This window comes from Erythrolamprus reginae, chromosome 4 (genome assembly GCF_031021105.1).
Source record: "Erythrolamprus reginae isolate rEryReg1 chromosome 4, rEryReg1.hap1, whole genome shotgun sequence".
NCBI lineage: Eukaryota > Metazoa > Chordata > Lepidosauria > Squamata > Dipsadidae > Erythrolamprus > Erythrolamprus reginae.
Window position 1 is genome coordinate 3,186,306 of NC_091953.1, and position 25,837 is coordinate 3,212,142.

Consider the following 25,837-nt stretch of genomic DNA (forward strand, 5'->3'; position numbering starts at 1 on the left):
ATGGCATTCGGGGGGAAACAACTGTTCTTGTGTCTAGTTGTCTTAGTGTGCAGTGCTCTATAGCGTAGTTTTGAGGGTAGGAGTTGAAACAGTTTGTGTCCAGGATGCATGGGGTCAGTAAATATTTGTGTGGCCCTCTTTTTGACTCGTGCAGTCTACAGGTCCTCAATGGGAGGCAGGTTGGCAGCCATTTTTTTTTCTGAAGTTCTGATTCTCCTCTGAAGTCCGTGTCGGTCTTGTTGGGTTGCAGAACCGAACCAGACACTTATAGAGGTGCAGATGACAGGCTCAATGATTCCTCTGTAGAACTGGATCAGTGGGCAGTTTGAGCTTCCTGAGCTGGTGCAGAAAGAACATTCTTTGTTGTGCTTCTTTGATGATGTTTTTGATGACCATTTTAGGTCTTGAGATATGATAGAACCTAGAAATTTGAAGGTCTCTACCGTTGACACTGTGTTGTCTAGTATTGTGAGAGGTGGAAGGGTGGAAGGGTTTCTGCTAAAGTCTATCACCATTTCTACGGTTTTAAAGATACAACAACCCTGAGAAAAACTGACCTCACACTTGCGACAATCTAAGTGAATTTCAGCTGATACAAACCCTTAGAAAGAAAAATGGGTGTTTTCCTACTGTCTGCTTAGAGTTTGTCTAGAGCAGTGTTTCCCAAGCTTGGCAACTTGAAGATATTTGGACTTCAACTCCCAGAATTCCCCAGCCAGCGATTGCTGGCTGGGGAATTCTGGGAGTTGAAGTCCAAATATCTTCAAGTTGCCAAGCTTGGGAAACACTGGTCTAGAGCACATTTGACTGTTTTGCAACAAGAATTTGCTTTTCTAGGCAGGCGTATTCTTCTGCCAAATCTATTGTGTTTCATTTTGTGGTTTTCCTCCTCCTTTCTAACAGTCTGCCAATTGTCAATTTCTTCAAAATCTTTTTTTTTTTTTACCCTCTTAAGGCGGAACAAATGTACGATTTTGTTTGAAGAACAAAAATACCTTCTAGTTTTGTAAGGGGGGGGGGAGGAAAGGAAATATTGGTCACAAACCTTGGCAAATAGATCATCAGCATGTTTGAACACTGGCTCAAGATTTGCAAATCATCATCATCATCATCATCATCATCATCATCATCATCCAAAGACGGGCTACAAGAATGGTGGAAAGTCTTAAGCATGAAACGTATCAGGAAAGACTAAATGAACTCAATCTGTATAGTCTGGAGCAGTGTTTTTCAACCAGTGTGCCGTGGCACACTAGTGTGCCGTGAGACATGATCAGGTGTGCCGCGAAGCTCAGAGAAAGAAAACAAGAGAGAAAGAAAGAGAGAGAGAGAAAGAGAGAGAAAGAGCAAGAGAGAGAAAGCAAGCAAGAGAGAGAGAGAGAGAGAAAGCAAGAGAGAGAAAAAGAAAGAGAACGAGAGAGAGAAAGAAAGAGAGAGAGAGAGAAAGAGAACAAGAGAGAAAGAAAGCAAGGGAGAGAGCAAGAGAGAGAGTGCAAGAGAGAGAAAGAAAGAGAGAGAGAGAAAGAGAGGGAGGGAAGGTGGGAGAGAGAAAGACATAGAGGGAGGTAGGGAGGGAGAGAGAAAGAGCAAAAAAGAGGAAGGAAGAGGGATGGAGAGAGAGAAAAAAAACAGAAAGAGAGAAAAAGAGGGAGGGAGGGAGAGAGAAAAAGAGCGAAAGGGAGGAAGAGAGAGAGAGGGAATTTTTTTGTCCAAAATTTTTTTAGTCGCCCCCCCACTCCCCACTCAATGTGCCCCATGGTTTTGTAAATGTAAAAAATGTGCTACGGCTCAAAAAAGGTTGAAAATCACTGGTCTGGATGACAGAAGGGAAAGGGGGAACATGATCGAAACATTTAAATATATTAAAGGGTTAAATAAGGTCCAGGAGGGAAGGGTTTTTAATAGGAAAGTGAACCCAACAACAAGGGGGCACAATCTGAGGTTAGTTGGGGGGGAAATCAAAAGCAACATGAGAAAATATCGTTTGACTGAAAGAGTAGTAGATCCTTGGAACAAACTTCCAGCAGACGTGGTTGGTAAATCCACAGTAACTGAATCTAAACATGCCTGGGATAAACATATATCCATCCTAAGATACAATACAGGAAATAGTATAAGGGCAGAATAGATGGACCAGGAGGTCTTTTTCTGCTGTCAGTCTTCTATGTTTCAATAATAATGATGATGATGATGATGATGATGATGATGATGATGATGATGATGATAATAATAATAATAATAATAATAATACATTCCATCATTCACAATCTCTCCTGTTAGATAGGAATAAAAAATCTGATAAATCTGTTGGTTCAGATCAGTGTTTCTCGATTATTTTCTCAATTATATCCCCCCAAAGAAGAAGTAAACATTTCGCGCGCCCCCCACTCTCTGCCATGACGGTTGTTTGCAATATTCAGCACATTTCTCATTATTCGCTGAAAAAAACTCAAAACGGCTTGTCAGCTTGATTGGGGTGTAATGTGTTTAAGTGACACTTTATTTGGCTTCATGCTGCCAACATTTTTAGCCACAATAAACCTACCGGTCTTTCCTCGTCTCCCACCATACTCACAATGAAGCCAAGCGCTCCATACACATCGTCATATCTCATCTTTCAGGAGACTTACGTTTGTCTCATGATCTCCGTCTCTCTCCTCCTTTCTTTTCATCCCTGTTCAAAATTTTCCCATGGTGTCTCTTAAGGGTTTGTTATCTGCACTTCATATTTCTTACTCTGTCCTGTGAGCTATTGTTTGGTGCAAAAAAAAACCCCCTACTCCTGGTGGCAAAAAAAGCACATTTCCCAAGGTCACGCACCCCACCTCCACCCCGGCATCGCTCCATACACCCCCAGGGGCCCCTGCCCCACTATTTGAGAAACACTGGTCTGTTGTGGTTAGCTCTGGCCCAGCTCCTGCCCCAAGGACTGTGGATGTGGGGGAGACATCCACATGCTGCAGGCCTATTTTGCCCCCCCCCCGGTGGAATCTGCTGATGAAGGCTCCTCTGACCAAGAAGACATGAGTGACAGGGAGGAGGAGAGTGGGGCAGACAGCTCAGAAGGAGATCAATTCTCTAGCTCCTCCTTGGATTCAGAACAAGAGTTAATGATACAGCCACGCATGCGGAGAGCGATGCATAGGCAACAACAACTGAGAGATTATTATCAAAGAAAATGAGGCCACCTGTGGTTGGGTGGGGCTGTGGTCATTAGTGAGGCTGCTATAAAGAGCAGCCTGTGGGTTTGGCCATTGTGGAGCATTATCTGATCGTTGTGTTTCGTGACTGCTTTGCTGACTTTGACCTTTTGTGTGCTGATTTTTCCCCGCTTTGAAACTAAACCAGAGCAAAGTGTGTTTCACTTTGTGAAAGAAGGAGGACTGTGAATTGCCTCACAGCTGCAAGCTAAGTGTCACAGAACTGATAAGGGACTTGTACAAATTACCAGTTTGTTTGGAGACGAGGGCTCTTTGCTATACCAAAAGAGGGCTTAGGTTAAGGGAATCTTCATTATAAAGAACATTGTTTTGAATTTTCAAACGTGTGTGTGTCTGAAATTTGTACCTGTGAATCTTTGGGAGGAGTCTACCAGAGAGCCCGACAGAGCACTGGTCTAGATAGAAGGACATGTTTGTCTGTTTTGATGAAGGAGATGATTCTAGGCAATTGTTGATGTGGGAAGATAGCATTATAGCATTCAGAGTTATCTACCGCTTCGCAGTTCTTTTCCATTCCTCTCTAAGGGGTTTACAGAGAGTCAGCCTCTTGCCCCCAACAATCTGGGTCCACATTTGACCCACCTAGGAAAGATGGAAGGCTGAGTCAACCTTCAGCCTACTGAGATTCGATCTGCCCAACTGCTGGCAGCCGGGGATCAGCAGCAGTAGCTTGCAGTACTGTGCTCTAACCACTGCACCACCGAGGCGCTAGAAGAAATGTCCATTTGGTGGAGTTTCAAGCCAGCAGAAAGAAACTGAAAACATGGAGGCTGATTGGAAAGCTGGTGCAATGATGAAGTAGAACCCCCAAGTACGTGTGATTCTGGGCAGCTGATCAAATGGAGTTGAGAGTAGGGGGTATTTAGGGGACTGGATGCTAAAACATATGAAGAACGGTTGCAGGAACTGGGCATGGCTAGTTGAATGAATAGAAGGACCAGGGGAGACATGATAGCTGCTTCCAATATCTCATGGGTTGCCACAAAGAAGAGGGAGTCAACCTATTCTCCAAAGCACCTGAGGGTAGAACAAGAAGCAATGGGTGGAAATGAATCAAGGAGAGAAGCAACTTTTATTTTATTTATTTATTTTTGTTTATTCTTTCTCCAATATACAATACATATGAAAGAGAATAGACATTAAGTAATATATATAAAGATAGAAAGTAAGAAAGAAGAGAAGTAGAAGGGAAGGAGAGAAAATATATGAGATATGAGATAAGGAAAGACAATTGGACAGGGGTCGATAGGCACATTAGTGCACTTATGTACACCCCTTACTGGCCTCTTAGGAACCTGGAGAGGTCAATCGTGGAGAGTCTAAGAGAGAAGTGTTGGGGGTTAGGGGTTGACACTACTGAGTCGGGTAATGAGTTCCACGCTTCGACAACTCGATTGTTAAAGTCATATTTTTTACAGTCAAGTCTGGAGCGGTTAATATTAAGTTTGAATCTGTTGCGTGCTCTTGTGTTGTTGCTGTTGAAGCTGAAGTAGTCGTTGACCGGAAGGACGTTGCAGCATTTGATCTTGTGGGCAATACTTAAATCGTGTTTTAGGCGCCGCAGTTCTAAGCTTTCAAGATCCAGGATTGTTAGTCTATTTTCGTAGGGTATTCTGTTTCGAGTGGAGGAGTGAAGGGCTCTTCTGGTGAAATATCTTTGGACGTTTTCGAGAGTGTTGATGTCTGAGATGTGGTGTGGGTTCCAGACAGATGAGCTGTATTCGAGAATGGGTCTGGCATAGGTTTTGTAGAACTAGGGAGAAATTTCCTGACAGTTAGAACCAGTGGAACAGCTTGCCACTAGAAGTTGTGAATGTTCCAACACTGGAAGTTTTTAAGAAGATGTTGGATAAGCATTTGTCTGAAGTAGTGTAGGATTGCAAGTCACTTTTTTTTTCAACCTGCCATTGTAACTTTGAACAATCACTAAATGAGCGGTTGTAAATCTGAGAATTATCTGTATTCTGCCACCACAGCCATTTACAAGATTTGGGATCAAAGGGGTGATAAATTTAATCAGGTTATCTTTAGATGTTGATTTCCCCCCGGTCATTCTGAATTCAAAACAATGGGTAAAAGAATCTGGATTTTTCTGTGCTATGTGTGCTATCTGAACCAGGATTGTGAAGGAATTACCGTATTTTTCTGAGTATAAGACGCATCCTTCTCCCACCCACTTCTAAAAGAGGGTGGAAATGTCCCAGGCCATTTTTTTTGCAAAAACAGAGGTGTTGTTGTCTACCCCCAGCTCCCAGAAGCTCTCTGGAGGCCTCCCAAAACTTCTGCCCACCCCATTTTTAGAAAAAATGGGTGGAAAAAAGTTCAATTTTTACAAAAAATGAGGTGCGCACAGTGTTTGGGAGGCACACAGAGTGCTCCTTAGAAACATAGAAGACCTACGGCAGAAAAAGACCTCCTGGTCCATCTAGTCTGCCCTTATACTATTTCCTGTATTTTATCTTACAATGGATGTATGTTTATCCCAGGCATGTTTACATTCAGTGACTGTGGATTTACCAACCACATCTGCTGGAAGTTTCTTCAAAGCATCTACTACTCTTTCAGTAAAATAATAATTTCTCATGTTGCTTTTGATCTTTCCCCCAAATAACCTCAGATTGTGCCCCCTTGTTCTTGTGTTCACTTTCCTATGAAAAACACTTCCCTCCTGAACCTTATTTAACCCTTTAACATATTTAAATGTTTCGATCATGTCCCCCCTTTTCCTTCTGTCCTCCAGACTATACAGATTGAGTTCATGAAGTCTTTCCTGATACGTTTTATGCTTAAGACCTTCCACCAATTTTGTAGCCCGTCTTTGGACCCGTTCAATTTGATCAATATCTTTTTGTAGGTGAGGTCTCCAGAACTGAACACAGTCTTATTCCAAATGTGGTCTCACCAGCGCTCTACATAAGGGGATCACAATCTCCCTCTTCCTGCTTGTTATACCTCTAGCTATGCAGCCAAGCATCCTTGGGAGGTGGGAGAAGGCAAAACCTTTTTTTTCTTCTTTGAAATCTTGGTGCGTCTTATACACTGGTGTGTCTTATACTCTGAAAAAAATACGGTAATATTCTAGATCGGTTGAACACTAAAATCTCTTTTCAAAGCTCCCGAGTCATGCGCTGAGAATTTGGACGGCTTTAGAAAGCTTGTTGGTAATTCATCCAAAACCAACATTTGTTGATCTCTCACTCTGGACCTTGTGCGTTGGCCGCCTGTAAAACGTCTTAAATTTTTGGGCATTTTGGAAAATTATCACCTTGCAGCCTAAGCCTACCACTCAGCTGTATACACAATGGAAGAACATTTAGTAAGATAAACTTGGAACAAAAGGCCTTTGGAATAATATCCTGTTTTACCAGGCCGCCCACCTTTCCTTCTTCTAAAGAATGTCAGACAGTGGGGCCCTGACCTTAAGAAGGAATTAATTCATTAAAAATATATATATATATTTAATTATTATTTTCCAGATGTCCAGCAAAGATGGTCTATTTTGTTCTGTGAAAGAGACAATAAACTTGAAGGGACTTTTAGCGCATCGGTTTTGGGCTTAACTTTTGTTTTAATGTTTTGGATTTTTTTTACACTTCTTTTTATTTTTGGATTTTTTAAAAAAAAATTAGCATGCGGTTGAAAATGGAACGGGGGGAGGGGCAATATAGCCTGCATGATAAATCATTGAAGTATATATGAAATTAATTTGTTAACGGAAAGAAGCATGTACTAATTTTTATTATTATTATTATTATTATTATTATTATTATTATTATTATTATTAATTAGATTTGTATACCACCCCTCTCTGGAGACTTGAGATAAATTATAGTCTGGTGTATAATTAATATAATATAAATATAATGACTTAAATGCTAATATAATTCCAATATCTGTATACAGTATACTATTAAAGGAAGGGAGAAGAGAAGAGAAGAAAGAAGAGAAGGAAAGGAAGGGAGAGGAGAAGAAAGAAAGGAAAGGAAGGGAGAAGAGAAGAAAGAAGGAAAGGAAGGGAGAGGAGAAGAAAGAAAGGAAAGGAAGGGAGAAGAGAAGGAAAGGAAGGGAGAGGAGAAGAAAGAAAGGAAAGGAAGGGAGAAGAGAAGAAAGAAGAGAAGGAAAGGAAGGGAGAGGAGAAGAAAAGAGAGAGGGAAGGAGAGAGGATAGGAAAGAAAAGGAAGTAAGGGAGAGGAAAAGAAAGAGATAAAAGGAAAGGAAGAGGGAAGAGAAGAAAGGAGAGAAAGAAGGGAAGGAAAGGAGAGAGGAAAGGAAAGAAAGGAAGAGGAGAGGAGAGGAAAGGAAGGGAGAGAAGAAGGAGAGAAAGAAGGGAAGGGAAAGAGAAGGGAGGAATGTTTCCATGAAGTCCACCATCTCTGATGATTCCATCTGCAACATCCTGGATGCACAGTAGCCGGCTTGTTTCGCTCTAGGCCGATGAAAGACTTTTTATCCACCAGCTCTGACCATAAAACTTCCAAGAGAAATTTAAAAGGGGTGTGTGTGTGTGTAGCGGAAACAGTAAGCCTGGCCAAGTGAGCTCGCAAAGCTGCCTAGCCCAGATGCCAAGGTATAAAAACACCGCTAATTGGACAAATATTTGCCAGCAGCAGCAACAGGCAGTGGAGTTTGGGGGGGGGGGGGGTAGTGTATTTATTTTTCACATTTCTGAATAGCCCGACTCAGAGAAGGAATCTGGGCGACGTAGAATAAAATGTCAAAAATATAAAAACAATATCGCTGATAGTTAAAAAGTAAGGACTGGAGTGTTTCAACTTGTGGACTTTAACTCCCAGAATTCCCCAGCCAGCATAGCATAGAATTCTGGGAGTTGAAGTCCAAGAGTCTTAAAGTGGCCAAGGTTGAAGACCCCTGACTTTGAAGATCCTTCTGGCCTCTCCCAACTCTATCATTCATGGCTGGCTGGGGAATTCTAGGAGTTGAAGTCCACTGGTCTTAAAGTGGCCAAGGTTGGAGACCCCTGACTTAGATGACCCTTCTGGCCTCTTCCAGCTCTATCATTCATGGCTGGCTGGGGAATTCTAGGAGTTGAAGTCCACTGGTCTTAAAGTGGCCAAGTTTGGAGACCCCTGACTTAGATGACCCTTCTGGCCCCTTCCAGCTCTATCATTCATGGCTGGCTGGGGAATTCTGGGAGTTGAAGTCCAGGAGTTTTAAAATTGCCATCTCCATATTAGGTGCTGGGGATTTGCTTTCTCTTTACATACTAGTGACTTGCTCTCTTGATGTTGATAAGAGGGGGTTTGTGATTCATTTATCAGGCTCTTGTTTATTGTTTGATTATTCATTCATTCATTCATTCATTCATTCATTCATTCATTCATTCATTCATTCATTCATTCATTGATTTATCAAGCTTGCCCGCTCCCCATCGGTTTCACTGAGATTGTTTCTGTGAGCAGGCAATTCCTTCACCGGGGTATTGTTTACTTCTCCATAGCGTTAATCTAGGTGCAAATCTCTGCTCCTCTGGGTGTTGAGTGCCGGTGAGAGGAGGGTGGGGTCGGTTTCTTTTTTGATCTTTTGGTTTCCTTGTGGGTTTTTGAAGTGTCTCTTGAGATAGGCAGATGTGGTGTATCTTCTATGTGCCACGTATGCGTCTCAGTGCTGGCAGTGTTGTGTTCTTGGTTGTTCCCCGATTCAGTCGTTGTTTATAAGCATGCTCCCAACCGACACAGACAGGGTGAGCGACTTCTCTATAAACAGCAAGCAGCAACAGCAACACCCCTTCTAGCACTGATGATGTTGCCTAGCTGGGCTATGAAACGTCTCCACAGTAATAATAATTAAATAATAATTTATTGGATTTGTATGCCGCCCTTCTCCGCAGACTCGGAGCGGCTAACAACAATAATAAACACAACATGTACAATCCAATAATAAAAAACAACTAAAAACCCCTATTATAAAACCAAACATACACACAAACATACCATGCATAACTTGTAATGGCCTAGGGGGAAGAGCTATCTCAACTCCCCCATGCCTGGCGGTATAAATGAGTCTTGAGTAGTTTACGAAAGACAGGGAGGGTGGGGGCAGTTCTAATCTCCGGGGGGAGTTGGTTCCAGAGGGCCAGGGCTGCCACAGAGAAGGCTCTTCCCCTGGGGCCCGCCAAACGATATTGTTTAGTCAACGGGACCCGGAGAAGGCCAACTCTGTGGGACCTTATCGGTCGCTGGGATTCAGGCGGTAGCAGGCGGTTCCGGAGGTAATCTGGTCCACTGCCATGTAGGGCTTTAAAGGTCATGACCAACACTTTGAATTGTGACCGGAAACTGATCGGCAGCCAGTGCAGGCCATGGAGTGTTGTAGAAACGTGGGCGAATCTTGGAAGCCCCACGATGGCTCTCGCGGCTGCGTTCTGCACGATCTGGAGTTTCCGAACACTCTTCAGAGGTAGCCCCATGTAGAGAGCATTGCAGTAAAACCCACCCAGCTCAGAAGGTCACCAAGGACCCCACAGTCCTCCTCTTCCTCCTCCTCCCCCACTTCCTCCCTCTTCCCAACACTCCCTCTCTCTTCCTCTCCCTCTCCATCAATCCCATTCTGCCCTAGCACTGATGATGATACCTAGCTGGGCTATGAAACGTCTACAGTAAAACCCACCCAGCCCAGAAGAATCTCACCAGGGACAAAGGGAGAAGCAGAAAATGATTTCCTCTCTTGCGATAGCACAAGCTGAGGTTTTGCAAAGTTAAAAACGGCCCTTCTGCCTTTATAGAGGAATGAACTCTGCAATTTTTAAAAAAAGAAAAATATCTTTTTTCAATAAACATCTGAATGAGGTGTTCTCAGAAGGCAGGGTGGAATGCCACAGCTAAATCACCCACAGGGCTGCTCCTGTTTTGAAGGTTTCTAATCATTGATGCCTGTGCATATAAAAAGTAGAATAAATCTTAATCGGCCTGGGATTCTGTTTCCTAAGTGTATTTTGTGAGATTTGTGTAATCGTCGCTGGTATATAGGTAGTCGTCAATTTAACAACAGTCCATTTAGTGACTGCTCGAAGTTGCAAAAATCACTGGAAAAAGTGACGTATGATCATTTTTCACACTTAGGGCCATGAATTGAGACCAGGGGTCTCCAACCTTGGCCACTTTAAGACTTGTGGACTTCAGCTCCCAGAATTTCTCAGACAGCCATGAATGATAGAGTTGGAAGAGGCCAGAAGGATCATCTAAGTCAGGGGTCTCCAACTGTGGCCACTTTAAGACTTGTGGACTTCAGCTCCCAGAATTCCTCAGACAGCCATGAATGATAGAGTTGGAAGAGGCCAGAAGGGTCATCCAATCAGGGGTCTCCAACCTTGGCCACTTTAAGACTTGTGGACTTCAACTCCCAGAATTCCTCCGCCTGCTATAAATGATAGAGATGGAAGAGGCCAGAGGGGTCATCTGTCAGGGGTCTCCAACCTTGACCACTTTAAGTTTTGTGGACCTCAACTCCCAGAATTGGAGCAAGGCTGTGTGAGGAATTCTGGGAGTTGAAATCCATAAGTCTTAAAACAGCCAAAGTTGAAGACCCCTGATTTAGATGACCTTTCTGGCTTCTTCCAACTCTATCATTCCTGGCTGGCTGAGGAATCCTGGGAGTTGAAGTCCACTAGTCTTAATGTTGCCAAAGTTGGAGACCCCTGATTTATATTGTGTTGTTTCCCCTTGTCATATACGGTATTTTTCGGAGTACCATACACACTTCTCGCCCTCCCAAAAAAAGTGGGTAAAATTTTTGCTGTGTCTTATAGACCGAATATGGGCCTTTTGGGGCCTCCCAAACCCTCCACGCATAGCGTTTTCACCCTCCCCAGCCCGTAGAAGCACTCTGCAGGCTTAAATGGACCTCTCTTTTTTTTGGCTAAAACAGGTCCGTTTTATGTGACTAGAATAGAATAGAACAGAATAGCCAGAAGACTCTTGTAGTCCAACCCCTTGTATTGGATTAGGAAACCCTATACCATTTAATTGAACGTCATGTGCAACCATTAGAACTGTGGTACATCCACCCTTATTTTATTTTATTTTATTTCTAAAGACAATTTTTAGGACAGAAGCTGCTCTTTCCCAGGGTGCATTTAAGCAGAACGATTCTGTAAAAAAATGTTCTGGACAAGGTGGTGGACTCTTAGGCTTAATTAGCATCCAGAGTGACTACAAAGTACCCTAATTTGGAAGGACTACTGATTATCAGCAGAGATAAGACACCATTAACCCTGGAGGTAGATTTCAAATGAGTCACACCAGCTGGTTCAACTCCTTATAAATCATTGTTTTTTTAGAGTTGAGAAGTAGGCAGAGAAGTATGCCCTGTGGCCTGAGAATTTTTCTCCTACTGCCCTTGACAAGCCCTGCCACAGAAACTTTGCTTGCTTGCTTATTCATTAATTCATCCATCCATCCATCCATCCATTCTTTTGAAACATAGAAGATTGATGGCAGAAAAAGACCTCCTGGTCCATCTCGTCTGCCCTTATACTATTTCCTGTATTTTATCTTAGGATGGATATACAGTATGTTTATCCCAGGCATGTTTAAATTCAGTTACTGTGCATTGACCAACCACGTCTGCTGGAACTTTGTTCCGAGGATCTACTACTCTTTCAGTCAAATAGTATTTTCTCATGTGGCTTTCCCCCAACCAACCTCAGATTGTGTCCCCTTGTTCTTGGGTTCACTTCCCTATTGAAAACACTTCCCTCCTGAACCTTATTTAATCCTTGAACATATTTCAATGTTTCGATCAAGTCCCCCCTTCTCCTTCTGTCCTCCAGACTATACAGATGGAGTCCATGAAGTCTTTCCTGATACGTTTTATGCTTAAGACCTTCCACCAATTTTGTAGCCCTGTTTGGACCCGTTCAATTTGATCCATATCTGTTTGTTTGTTTGTTTGTTTGTTGATTGATTGATTGATTGATTGGATTTGTATGCCGCCCCTCTCCGGAGACTCGGGGCGGCTAACAGCAACAATAAAACAGTGTACAATAGTAATCTAATACTAAAAATGATTAAAAACCCATTAATATAAAAACCAAACATACATACATACCATGCATAGAATTGTAAAGGCCCAGGGGGAAAGAGGAAAGAGTCTTCGGAGAGGGGCGGCATACAAATCTAAGTAATAAATAAATAAATAAATAAATTCCCCCATGCCTGACGGCAGAGGTGGGTTTTAAGTAGCTTACGAAAGGCAAGGAGGGTGGGGGCAATTCTAATCTCTGGGGGGAGTTGGTTCCAGAGGGCTGGGGCCGCCACAGAGAAGGCTCTTCCCCTGGGTCCTGCCAAGCAACATTGTTTAGTTCACGGGACCCGGAGAAGACCCACTCTGTGGGACCTAATCGGTCGCTGGGATTCGTGCAGCAGAAGGCGGTCCCTGAGATAATCTGATCCGGTGCCATGAAGGGCTTTATAGGTCATAACCAACACTTTGAATTGTGACCGGAAACTGATCGGCAACCAATGCAGACTGCGGAGTGTTGGTGTGACATGGGCATATTTGGGAAAGCCCATGATTGCTCTCGCAGCTGCATTCTGCACGACCTGAAGTTTCCGAACACTTTTCAAAGGTAGCCCCATGTAGAGAGCGTTACAGTAGTCGAACCTCGAGGTGAGGTCTCCAGAACTGGACGCAGTATTATTCCAAATGGGGTCTCACCAGCGCTCTATACAGCGGGATCACAATCTCCCTCTTCCTGCTTGTTATACCTCTAGCTATGCAGCCAAGCATTCATTCATTCATTCATTCATCCAATTTGCGTGCCGTCCATCTCCTTAGGGACTCTAGGCAGCTCACAACCAAAATTAAAACACACAAATAATATTAAAACCTCTAAAAAAAATTTTTTAAAGACAATTGACTGCAACAGTTAAAAACCATACATGTCATTTATGGTGGGATCTCAATGGTACAGACATAGGATGGTAAAATGAACTTCCCAGCTCTGTCCATCCATCAAAGCCGCCTTTGACAGATCAAGAGATCATTCCCCCACCTGAATGGCTCTCTCCATTCACAATCCGGCACAATCGCAACACACACACTCCACACTCCCCTAGCCTAATGAAATTTGCTTAATGACTCTTGGAAATGCTAACCTCCTTTACTGGGAGGGAATTGAACGCGGATAGACTTTAATTAAATATCGGATTGGCCACTGGCCCAGAAGCATCACTCTGCTGAAAAGAGAGTGTGTGTGTGTGTGTGTGTGTGTGTGTGTGTGTGTGTGTGTGTGCCCGCCCACAAAAAACGGATAGAATCCCAAATTTTTACTGCCCCCCCCCTCGGTGCCCAGCCGGTGTGAGATTCATACTTTTGACATTCTGAGATCAGAGTTGTGGTTGCCAAGTTGCCAAGAGAGAGTATGTTTCGCACTGTTTAAGTTTACCCTGGATAGGTTTCTTATCCTTTTACTATCATACGCACACACACACACCCTCTCTCTCTCTCTCTCCCTCTCTTCCTTCCTTCCTTCCTTCCTTCCTTTCTCTCTCTCCCCCTCTCTCTTTCTTTCTCTCCTTTTCTCTCTCTCTCCTCTTTCTCTCTGTCTCTCTCTCTTTCTTTTTCTTTCTCTCCTCTCTCTTTCTTTCTCCCTCTCTTCTCTCTCTTTGTCTTTCTTTCTTTCTTTCTCTTTCTCTCATTTTTTCCCTTTCTCTTCCCCCCCCCTCTCTCTCTTTCTTTCTCTTTCTCTCATTTTTTCTCTTTCTCTCCTCTCCTCTCTCTCTCTCTCCTTCTCGTTCTCTCTCTCTCTCTTTCACACACACATATCTATCTGCCTGCCTGCCTACCTACCTTCCTCCCTATTTATCTTAGTTCTTCCCCTGAGTCACAAGCCTTCCCCTTTTCAACTTGTTGACTTTGTCTTCTGAGGGTTCTTTGTGACTATCTAACATCTTGTGCCGGTACCACGTCTGCTGAATGTTGGTTGCAAGCATCTACTACTCTTTCAATCAAGTAATATTTTCTCCCGTTGCTTCTGATCTTTCCCCCAACTAAGCTCAGATTGTGTCCCCTTGTCCTTGTGTTCACTTTCTTATTAAAAACACTTCCCTCCTGAACCTCATTTAACCCTTTAACATATTTAAATGTTTCGATCATGTCCCCCCTCTTTCTCGCTCGCTCTTTCTTTCTTTCTTTCTCTGTCTCTCCCTCTCTCTCTCTCTTTCTTTCTCCTTCTCTCTCTCTCCTCATATATACTTCTCTTGCTTTTTAGTTTTGCATTTGGAGGCTTTCATTGTTGTGTCTATATATATTCTTCCTTTTCTCTTTTAACTTTTTAGTCTTAGTGCACAGCTACTTACAGCTTATAACGGCGCCTGCCCATCACGGTTGTAAGTTGTGACCATTGGGAAATGGGTAGGTCGCATGGAACAACCTCATTTTGCAGCATTTTTCATTTTTTAAAAAATTTTTTGCATTGAAGTAGCTGCCCCGGACGTTAAGCAAATTGGCGTTTGGCTAAGGGAGCAGTTTGGCCAAAAACTGGAAGCAGGGATGCTTTTCAAGGAGACCATCCTAAAAAACTGTTTATGTCCTCAGCTTTTGATCCATAACAGATACATTTATTCTTCTGGTTAAAATTGTTAGCTTGAAGGGCAGTCAAACACTGCATGTTTTCCTGGGCTTACAGGTAGTCCTCCAGTTGCAGTAGTTCATTTAGTGAAAGTTGGAAGTTACAACAGCAATGAGAAGATGACAGAATTACCGTATTTTGGAGTATAAGACGCACCTAGATTTTAGAGGTGGAAAACAAGGAAAACAGTATTCTGAACCAAATGGTGTAGTAATATATCATTTAGTGAAATACCAGTTGTTGTGGTTAGCTCTGGCCCAGCTCCTGCCCCAAGGACTGTGGATGTGGGGGAGACATCCACATGCTGCAGGCCTGTTTTGCCCCCGGTGGAATCTGCTGATGAAGGCTCCTCTGACCAAGAAGACATGAGTGACAGGGAGGAGGAGAGTGGGGCAGACAGCTCAGAAGGAGATCAATTCTCTAGCTCCTCCTTGGATTCAGAACAAGAGTTAATGATACAGCCACGCATGCGGAGAGCGATGCATAGGCAGCAACAACTGAGAGATTATTATCAAAGAAAATGAGGCCACCTGTGGTTGGGTGGGGCTGTGGTCATTAGTGAGGCTGCTATAAAGAGCAGCCTGTGGGTTTGGCCATTGTGGAGGATTATCTGATCGTTGTGTTTCGTGACTGCTTTACTGACTTTGACCTTTTGTGTGCTGATTTTTCCCCGCTTTGAAACTAAACCAGAGGAAAGTGTGTGTCACTTTGTGAAAGAAGAAGGACTGTGAATTGCCTCACAGCTGCAAGCTAAGTATCACAGAACTGATAAGGGACTTGTACCAATTACCAGTTTGTTTGGAGACGAGTGCTCTTTGCTATACCAAAAGAGGGCTTGGTTTAAGTGAAGTTTCATTATAAAGAACATTGCTTTGAATTTTCAAACGTGTGTGTCTGAAATTTGTACCTGTGAATTTTTGGGAGGATTCTACCAGAGAGGCCGACAGGACACCAGTGTAGCAGAATACTTTTTCGAACCATGTACACTTTTTACAAACTTCAAACTCAGCAAGTTTAAGTCTAGTGGACTTCAACTCCCAGAATTCCCTCTCCAGTCCTGCTAGATGGGGTAATTAGAAGGCAAAAACAGCCCCGTTTTTGCAAAAAATGTCCTGCCCCCCCCCCTTTTTTTTTTTTTTTTTTGCAAAAATGGGTAAAGGGTCTGAGGAGCCTGCAGACAGTTCTTGGGTGCTGGGGGGGATGGCCACTTTTGTGAAAAACGTGCCGTTTTTCTGAATCGACCTTCTGAACCCACCTTTTGAGTATGCGCAGAAGTAATATCGCACAACGCAACTTGCGCGAAAAGTCACGATGCGAACTGGTGGTGAAGGTCAATGGAACTCACCCCTGGGCCTCCCTGTCTCAACTTGGCTGGGACCTTTCCAGAGGTCTCCAGCTGTCAATGCAGCTGTTTCCCGCCCCTCCCCAAGCTTCTGGGAGGTGTAATGGGAGGCCAAGCTCAATACTTCTGAGAACATCGGTTGACGAAGCTCCTTGTTTGTGTTGGATGGTCTTCCTGTAAACCTCTCAAGGGGAAGGAAGAGGACGCTGGATTAAATGGACTTTTGGTCTCACTTTGCAGAGAGGGCCATGCATAATTAAATGGGGCCTATAGTACAGGCAGGGGCATTAAGGGACATTAATATGTGCTTCTCTTAGATCATCCTCTTATATTCGAATATAGAATGTCCTCTTGGATACTTATATCTAATTACTAGACGCACGAATTCCAGCGTCCGATAAGGTCCTGCAGAGTCGGCCTTCTCTGGGTCCCGTCGACGAAACAATGTCGTCTGGTGGGACCCAGGGGAAGAGCCTTCTCTGTGGCGGCCCCGGCCCTCTAGAATCAACTCTCCCCAGAGATTAGAAGCGCCCCCACGCTTCTTGTGTTTCGTAAGCTACTCGAAACCCACCTATGTTGCCAGGCATGGGGTAACTGAGTTGCCCCTAGGCTATGCTAAGGCTATGGTCGAATTGTGTATGGTTTATTTGAGTTCTACGGGTTAAAGCTATTGGATTTGTGACCTTGTATTTGTTGTGAGCCGCTCCGAGTCCTCAGAGAGGGGCGGCATACAAATCTAATAAATTATTATTATTATTATTATTATTATTATTATTATTATTATGTCAGTACAACACAGCAAACGAGGTCACTATGCTGGATTTCATATTTCATCATCAGTCGGGCGCTTCCCAAGCACCTAGGACTGCATGATGTAGCGGCGAATTATGTTTGCCGATCCCAGTAAAGCGGCCTTTTGCAATTGACAGATGGAGATTTTGTCCATTCCGATGGTTTTCAAATGTCCACTGAGATCCTTTGGCCCTGCGCCCAGCGTGCCAAGGACCACTGGGACCACTTTCATGGGCTTATGCCAGAGTCGTTGCAGCTCGATTTTTAGATCTTCGTATTTCACTAATTTCTCTAGCTGTTTCTCCTCAATTCTGCTGTCTCCTGGGATTGCGATGTCGATGATCCATACTTTCTTTTTCTCCACAATCACGATGTCTGGTGTGTTATGCTTCAGAATTCGGTCAGTCTGGAGTCGGAAGTCCCACAGTAGTTTTGCTTGCTCATTTTCGACCACTTTTTCGGGCTTATGATCCCACCAGTTCTTTGCCACTGGTAGATGGTAGTACTGGCACAAGTTCCTGTTGATCATCTGTGCCACAGCATCATGTCTATGCTTGTAGTCAGTCTGTGCGATCTTTTTGCAACAGCTGAGTATGTGATCGATTGTTTCATCTGTTTCTTTACAGAGTCTGCACTTTGGATCATCTGTTGATTTTTCAATTCTGGCTTTGACAGCATTTGTCCTAATGGCCTGTTCTTGTGTTGTTGTTGTTGTTGTTGTTGTTATTATTGTTGTTGTTGTTATTATTATTATTATTATTATTATTATTATTATTATTATATGTTAGAATATTGTCTTAAAACATTCTAAAAAACACGGAGCCATATTTGCTGGCACACGAGTTGTTGCCCTAGCTCAGCTCCAATGTGCCTGTGTCTGCCGGCCACCTGATTTTTGGCTGGCACCGAGGCTCCAAGAACGCGTTTTTGGTTTCCAGAGAGCCTCTAGAGCAGTGTTTCCCAACCTTGGGAACTTGAAGATATTTGGACTTCAACTCCCAGAATTCCTCAGCCAGCCATGAATGATAGAGTTGGAAGAGGCCAGAAAGGTCATCTAAGTCAGGGGTCTCCAACCTTGGCCACTTTAAGACTTGTGGACTTCAACTCCCAGAATTCCTCAGCCAGCCATGAATGATAGAGTTGGGAGAGGCCAGAAGGGTCTTTGGGAAAAGCATTTTTGGGACAACTGCAACCCAAGTGATTGAGAGTCTCCATAGACCAGGGGCCTCCAGCCTTGGCCACTTAAGACCTGTGGACTTCAACTCAAAATTCCTCAGCCAGCCATGAATGATAGAGTTGGGAGAGGCCAGAAGGGTGATCTAAGTTCAGGGGTCTCCAACCTTGGCCACTCTAAGACTTGTGGACTTCAACCCCCAGAATTCTGGGAGTTGAAGTCCACGAGTCTTAAGGCTGCCAAATTTGAAGACCCCCTGCTTTAGCTGGTACAACTTTGAAATGTACTTAACAAGACTTGAACAACAAACAGCATTTAAAAAGGAGGTTGAATTAAAAATGTCTTGCAAGGTTTTTCTTTCCCTTCGATGCTCCTGGTTGGCAGCTCTGAGTAATACAGAATGAGGTAGTCAGGGCAAAAAAAAAAAAGAGAATTTCCTGAAATAGCTTTTGTGGGGAAAGGTTTTTCTATTCTTGGCCGTTCTTGTAGGGAGGCCAGACAACGTCCGGTTTCCAAATTGCCCTGGGCAGTTTTTGTTTAGGATTTAGAACCTGTATGCAAAAACTCTGGACTGGGGGGGGGGGGAACCATTTCCCCATCATCTCCTGCTAAAAGGCTAGCCTGAAAAATTTATTTCCTATTTTGCTCTTTTTGCATGGCAATCTTCTGATAAATTTATCACCAGATTGTAAATTTATATTATATTGTAATTGTTGGGGTTTTTAAAAAAAGTTTTCTTCTTCTTTTTATGTCATTTTCTTGTTGTAAGCTGCCCAGAATCAGTTAGAATCAGGTGAGGAAGGAAGGAGGGAGAGAGGGAAGTTAGGAAGGAAGGAAGGAAGGAAGGAAGGAAGGAAGGAAGGAAGGAAGGGGGGAAGGAAGGAAGGGGGAGGGAGGGAAGGAAGGGGGGAGGGAGGGAAGGAAGGAAGGGGATAGCGAGGGAAGGAGGGAGGGAGGGAAGGACGGAAGGAAGGAAGGGGGAGGGAAGGAAGGAAGGGGGGAGGGAGGGAAGGAAGGGGGGAGGGAGGGAAGGAAGGAAGGGGATAGGGAGGGAAGGACGGAAGGAAGGACGGAAGGAAGGAAGGAAGGAAGGAAAGGTCTTAGTGTATTTGGGTCTTTTCTCATGTGAGATTGATAGAATCTCGGTGATGTTTCAGTGAGGTCCCACTCGTCATCTTCAGGCTGGTGTTTTCAGCTTCGTGCCAGGGTGCCAAAAGATCCGAATATGCCAAGACCACATACCTAGACCCGTGAAAATCTACAAATATATACATATACATCCCTCAAATTTTAGGAAATTTCAAGAAAGCGCTGAGGATTCTAGCTAGTTTGATCATGAAACGTCTGCAAAAAAACCCAAACCCAACACGAGACTTCAGAGAGTATCAAGGACCTCACACTCCTCTTCCTCCTCCTCCTTCTCTCCTCAAACCCCACTCTCTTGTAGCACCGGTGATAATACCAATTGGGTAATGAGATACGCACAAGAAAACAACCCAGCTCAGAGGGTATCAAGGTCGTCACGGTCCTCTTCCTTCCTCTCCTCCTCCTCTTCCTCTTTCTCCTCACCACAAAACCCACTTCCTCCTAGCACTGATTATATTACCTAGTTTGGGTAATGAAATGTCTGCAGGAAAACAACCCAGTTCAGAAAGCACCAAGGACCCCAAAGTCCTACTACTACTACTACTACTACTACTACTACTACTACTAGTCCAATCTAGCAATCAACCCCTAGATAAGCAGGGATCAACCCCAGACAAACAATCAAAACAGAGAGCAATACAGTGGCACCTCTACTTAAGAACTTAATTCATTCCGTGACCAGGTTCTTAAGTTTAAAAGTTTGTAAGTAGAAGCAATTTTTCCCATAGGAATCGATGTAAAAGCAAATATTGTGTGCAAACCCATTAGGAAAGAAATAAAAACTCGGAATATAGGTGGGAGGAGGAGGAGGAGGAAGAGGAGGAGGACAGTCACTGCCGAAGGAAGAAGGGGGAGGGGAATCAAAAAAAATCCAAAACTTTAAGGCTTTAAAAAAAAAAAGAGGGACTCAGGTGGTGAGGAGGAGCACACACCTCCCATACACTGCGCCAGAGAGAGAAACCCAGGGAGAATGGCAGGAAACTGGCCGGGCCTTCGTGCCGCTCTCAAATTTCCTGGGAAATTTTTCCAGGCTCATGTTCTTAAGTAGAAAATGGTTCTTAAGAAGAAGCAAAAAAATCTTGAACACCCGGTTCTTATATAGAAAAGTTCTTAAGTAGAGGCCTTCTTAGGTAGAGGTAACACTGTACTCTTAATTTAGGATTTACTTAATTTAGGACACAATCAACGAAAGGAATACTTTAATCAAAAAAGGCTGCTATGATGTCTCCCCTGGTCCTTTTCTTTCTTTCTTTCTTTCTTTCTTTCTTTCTTTCTTTCTTTCTTTCTTTCTCTTTGAAGAATAGCTTGACTCCCTCTTCTTTGTGGCAACCCCTGAGATATTGGGAGGCTGCTATCCTGTCTCCCCTGGTCCTTCTTTTCATTAAACTAGCCCTGCCCAGTTCCTGCAACCGTTCTTCGTATGTTTTAGCCTCTAGTCCCCTAATCAACTTTCTCGCTCTTCTCTGCACTTTTTCGAGAGTCTCAGCATCCTTTTTGCATCCCCTTCTGTCTCTAATCAAGTGTGTCTTGATTAGTGATTTTTAAAAAAAATCAGCTCATTAGCTGCACCCTAGCATACCTGTTGAGGTGTGCAAGACAGGGAGGGGGGAATCAGAATTTACAAGGAGGAGGGTTACGTATGCAGGTTGCAGTGACCAAACTGTAGCTATGAGTGAGCTACAAAAGGCCTCATGGCCAAAGGAGATTTAGAAACATAGAAACATAGAAGTCTGACAGCAGAAAAAGACCTCATGGTCCATCTAGTCTGCCCTTATACTATTTCCTGTATTTTATCTTAGGATGGATCTATGTTTATCCCAGGCATGTTTCAATTCAGTTACTGTGGATTTATCTACCACGTCTGCTGGAAGTTTGTTCCAAGGATCTACTGCTCTTTCTGTAAAATAATATTTTCTCATGTTGCTTTTGATCTTTCCCCCAACTAACTTCAGATTGTGCCCCCTTGTTCTTGTGTTCACTTTCCTATTAAAAACACTTCCCTCCTGGACCTTATTTAACCCTTTAATATATTTAAATGTTTTGATCATGTCCCCCCTTTTCCTTCTGTCCTCCAGACTAGACAGATTGAGTCCATGAAGTCTTTCCTGATAAGTTTTATGCTTAAGACCTTCCACCATTCTTGTAGCCTGTCTTTGGACCCGTTCAATTTTGTCAATATCTTTTTGTAGGTGAGGTCTCCAGAACTGAACACAGTATTATTCCAAATGGGGTCTCACCAGCGCTCCATATAGCGGGATCATAATCTCCCTCTTCCTGCTTGTTATACCTCTAGCTATGCAGCCAAGCATCCGACTTCCTTTCCCTACTGCCTGACTGCACTGTTCACCCATTTTGAGACTGTCAGAAATCACTACCCCTTTAAAGGCCTTGTCGGGAAAGGAGCTGCGTTTCATAAATGTGGAAATAAAGTCAAAAATCCAGAACATAATCTGGAAGAAGGCCTGGGGTCTGGATCCAGGCCACAACTAATATTCCAACCCCAGCTGACTCTTCCAATTCTGTTCTCATGATTATCACGCTGGCGGGACCGAAGTGCAGGCTATTAATATCCACCTAGGCGGTTCCATGAATTCTGTAAAAGGATGACAAGGGGATCTGGAAATCTCTGAATGAAATGTTTAGCAAAAAAAAGGTGATTTCCAACTTCTGACTCTGCTCGTTACTGCAAAAATCGTTCCATCGTTCTTTTCTTTTTTTTCCTGGATCTTCAGTACTGCTTTGGACTTTTTTATATAGGAAGTCTGTCCTTCATGGAGACCAAACGTTTACTGTTTTCTCTTGGAGAGGACAGAAAAAGGGAGCGGAGAGGAGAGGAAAGAGGAGAAAAGAGGAGGGCTACCTCTGAAAAGTGTCCGGAAACTTCAGATCGTGCAGAATGCAGCTGCGAGAGCAATCATGGGCTTTCCTAAATATGCCCATGTCACACCAACACTCCGCAGTCTGCATTGGTTGCCGATCAGTTTACGGTCACAATTCAAAGTGTTGGTTATGACCTATAAAGCCCTTCATGGCACCGGACCAGATTATCTCAGGGACCGCCCTGCACGAATCCCAGCGACCAGTTAGGTTCCACAGAGTGGGTCTTCTCCGGGTCCCATCAACTAAACAATGTTGTTTGGCGGGACCCAGGGGAAGAGCCTTCTCTGTGGCAGCCCCGGCCCTCTGGAACCAACTGCCTTTCGTAAGCTGCTTAAAACCCACCTCTGCTGCCAGGCATGGGGGAATTGAGATACTCTTTCCCCCTAGGCCTCTACAATTTTATGCATGGTATGTCTGTATGTATGTTTGGTTTTTATATTAATGGGTTTTAAATTGTTTTTAGTATTGATTTATTATTATATGCTGTCTTATTATTGTTGGGGCGGCATACAAATCCAATAAATAAATAAATAAATAAATAAAAGAATGAGGAGAGGAAATAGGAGAGAGAAAGAAAAAGGAGAGGAGAGTTGTAAATCGAGGACTATGAATAGAATAAGAATTAGCATAGCATAGCACAGGAATGGAATGAATAGAATAGAAAATAGAATAGAACAGAACAGAAAAGGAATAGGAATACAATAGAGAAGAGACATTTGTCAAGAATCATGAAGTACAACACTTAATGATTGTCATAGGGGTCAAATAAGCAATGAAGAAACAATCCATATTAATAAAAATCTTAGGATACAAGCAACAAGTTACAGTCATACAGTCCTAAGTGGGAGGAAATGGGTGATAGGAGTGATGAGGAAAAAATTAGTAGGGATAGTGGCGCAGACTTAGTAAAAGGTCTGACAGTGTTGAGAGAATTATTTGTTTAGCAGAGTGATGGTGTTCAGGAAAAAACTGTTCTTGTGTCTGGTTGTCTTGGTGTGCAGTGCTCTGTAGTGTTGTTTTGAGGGTAGGAGTTGAACCAGTTTGTGTCCAGGATGCAAGGGGTCAGTCAATATTTTCCCCGCCCTCTTTTTGACTCGTTCAGTCTACCGGTCCTCAATGGAAGGCAGGTGGGCAGCCATTGTTCTTTCTGCAGTTCTGATTCTCCTCTGAAGTCTCTGTTGGTCCTGTTGGGTTGCAGCACCGAACCAGACATTGATAGAGGTGCAGATGACAGACTCAATGATTCCTCTAAGTGAATTGCTGCAGTTGTTAAGTTAGTCACACGGTCGTTAAGTGAATCCCCCCCTTGACTTTGCTAGTGAGAAGGTCACAAAAGGAGATTACATGACCCCGGGACAGTGCAATCATCATAAGGCATTGATCATGTGACCACAGGAGGGAGGGCACTGAAAGGGTCGTAAGTGTGAAAACCGGTCAGAAGTGTTAGTTACCAACCGTTGGCTGCAACGGTTGTAAGGCTGAGACAAGTTCACAAGACACTTTTTTTCCCAGTGCCTTTGAAACTTCCAACCATCAGTAACCGAACGGTTGTAAGTCGAGGACTCTCCGTACCGCCTGGTTATTGTAGCTGCTCCAGCTAGCAGGCGGAAACAAGCCAACATGATTCCAATTTAAAAGAAAGCTATTCTTCTTTCCAGTGAGTGCAGTAGTGGCTTACTAGGGAAGAACAATTAAAAGTATAATTAAATTTTTTTTTTAAACCTACTGAGATTGTGTGGGCACGTTTAAGCGAAACCAGGGTTCAAAACCTCTGGAAACAGAGGATCTGGGCGCATCCTTCTCAGGTATGCCGGAAAATAATTAAGGCGTCTGAACCTTCCTTAAAGATTAGAGTTAATCCGCAAGCCGGTCCTGATCTTATCGGCGGGATTCTCACGCACGATTCACCGTTTTTGCAGAAGAAATTGTGGCCCCCAGGCACAGGGGAATTGCAGCGCTCTCTGCCAAGCCCTGGTTAAATTGTTGGTTGCTTTCCTAGCTGGACCTTGTTTTCATATACAGTGATCCCTCGAGTTTCGCGATCTCGATCTTCGCGAAACGCTATATCGCGATTTTTAAAAAAACATTAATTAAAAAAAACACCACTTCCGGGTTTGGCTTCGGGAGTCAGCTGGGAAGCGGCGCGGCTGTTTTAAAAGGTCGCAGCCGGCCTGGGGGGCTTCCCAGCACCCCCCCCCCGAACCCCCAACCTGGGTCTTCCCGGCCGTCCACGCAAAGGGGAAACCCCGGCTCCTCGCTGATGCCCGCCGCTCGCCCGCCCGCCAGCAAGAGGGGGAAGACCCAGGGAAGGTTCCTTCGGCCGCCCAGCAGCTGATCTGCTCGGTAGCGCAGCAGCAGCGAGGAGCCGAATCGGGGTTTCCCCTTTGCGTGGGCGGCGGGAAACGCAAACTCCACCATCTACGCATGCGCGGCCATAGAAAAAAGGGCGCGCATGCGCAGATGGTGTTTTTACTTCCGCAACCCTACATCGCGAAAAATCGATTATCGCGAGGGGTCTTGGAACGGAACCCTCGCGATAATAGAGGGATCACTGTATTTATTAATTAAACATTGTAAGCCGAGGACTCCCCTGGAACTCCCACGGTGGAGAACGTAACAAAAAGAAGAATTTCAATGTTTATTTATTTATTTTATTTATTTATTTTGCCCAATACACAATGAGGGTTTTAGTGGGTATATATATATATATACACATAGTAAAATACAGGATGAAGGTTATAGAGGAGATACTCATAGTAAAATATATCTAAGAAATAATAGAATAGAAGGTATAGGAATAGAACATATCAATGAAAGAATAGAAGAAGAGATATAGGAATAGCAGAAAGGTACAGGAGATATAGGAGAGCAATAGGACAGGGGATGGAAGGCACTCTATTTATTTATTTATTTATTTATTTATTTATTTTTATGTATTTTGTCCAATACACAATGAGGGTTTTAGTGGGTATATATCTATATACACATAGTAAAATACATGATGAAGGTTATAGAGGAGATACTCATAGTGAAATATATCTAAGAAATAATAGAAAAGAAGGTATAGTAATAGAACATATCAATGAAAGAATAGAAGAAGAGATATAGGAATAGCAGAAAGGTACAGGAGATATAGGAGAGCAATAGGACAGGGGATGGAAGGCACTCTAGTGCACTTGTACTCGCCCCTTACTGACCTCTTAGGAATCTGGATAGGTCAACCGTGGATAATCTAAGGGTAAAGTGTTGGGGGTTTGGGGATGACACTACTGAGTCCGGTAATGAGTTCCACGCTTCGACAACTCGGTTACTGAAGTCATATTTTTTACAGTCAAGTTTGGAGCGGTTAATATTAAGTTTAAATCTGTTGTGTGCTCTTGTGTTGTTGTGGTTGAAGCTGAAGTAGCTGCTGACAAGCAGGACGTTGCAGCATATGATCTTGTGGGCAATACTTAGATCTTGTTTATGGCATCTTAGTTCTAAGCTTTCTAGGCCCAGAATTGAAAGTCTAGTCTCGTAGGGTCTTCTGTTTCGAGTGGAGGAGTGAAGGGCTCTTCTGGTGAAGTATCTCTGGACATTTTCAAGGGTGTTAATGTCTGAGATGCGATATGGGTTCCAAACAGATGAGCTGTATTCGAGGATGGGTCTGGCAAAAGTTTTGTAAGCTCTAGTAAGTAGTGTGAGATTGCCAG

The 25,837-nt window shown here is 43.6% G+C and overlaps 1 protein-coding gene across 1 annotated transcript in view; it reads left to right on the forward strand.

Moving 5' to 3' along the window:
• Positions 1–25,837, forward strand: part of FCHSD2 (FCH and double SH3 domains 2) — a 163,630-nt gene that overhangs the window by 50,434 nt on the left and 87,359 nt on the right. The gene's annotated exons all lie outside the window — the stretch shown is intronic.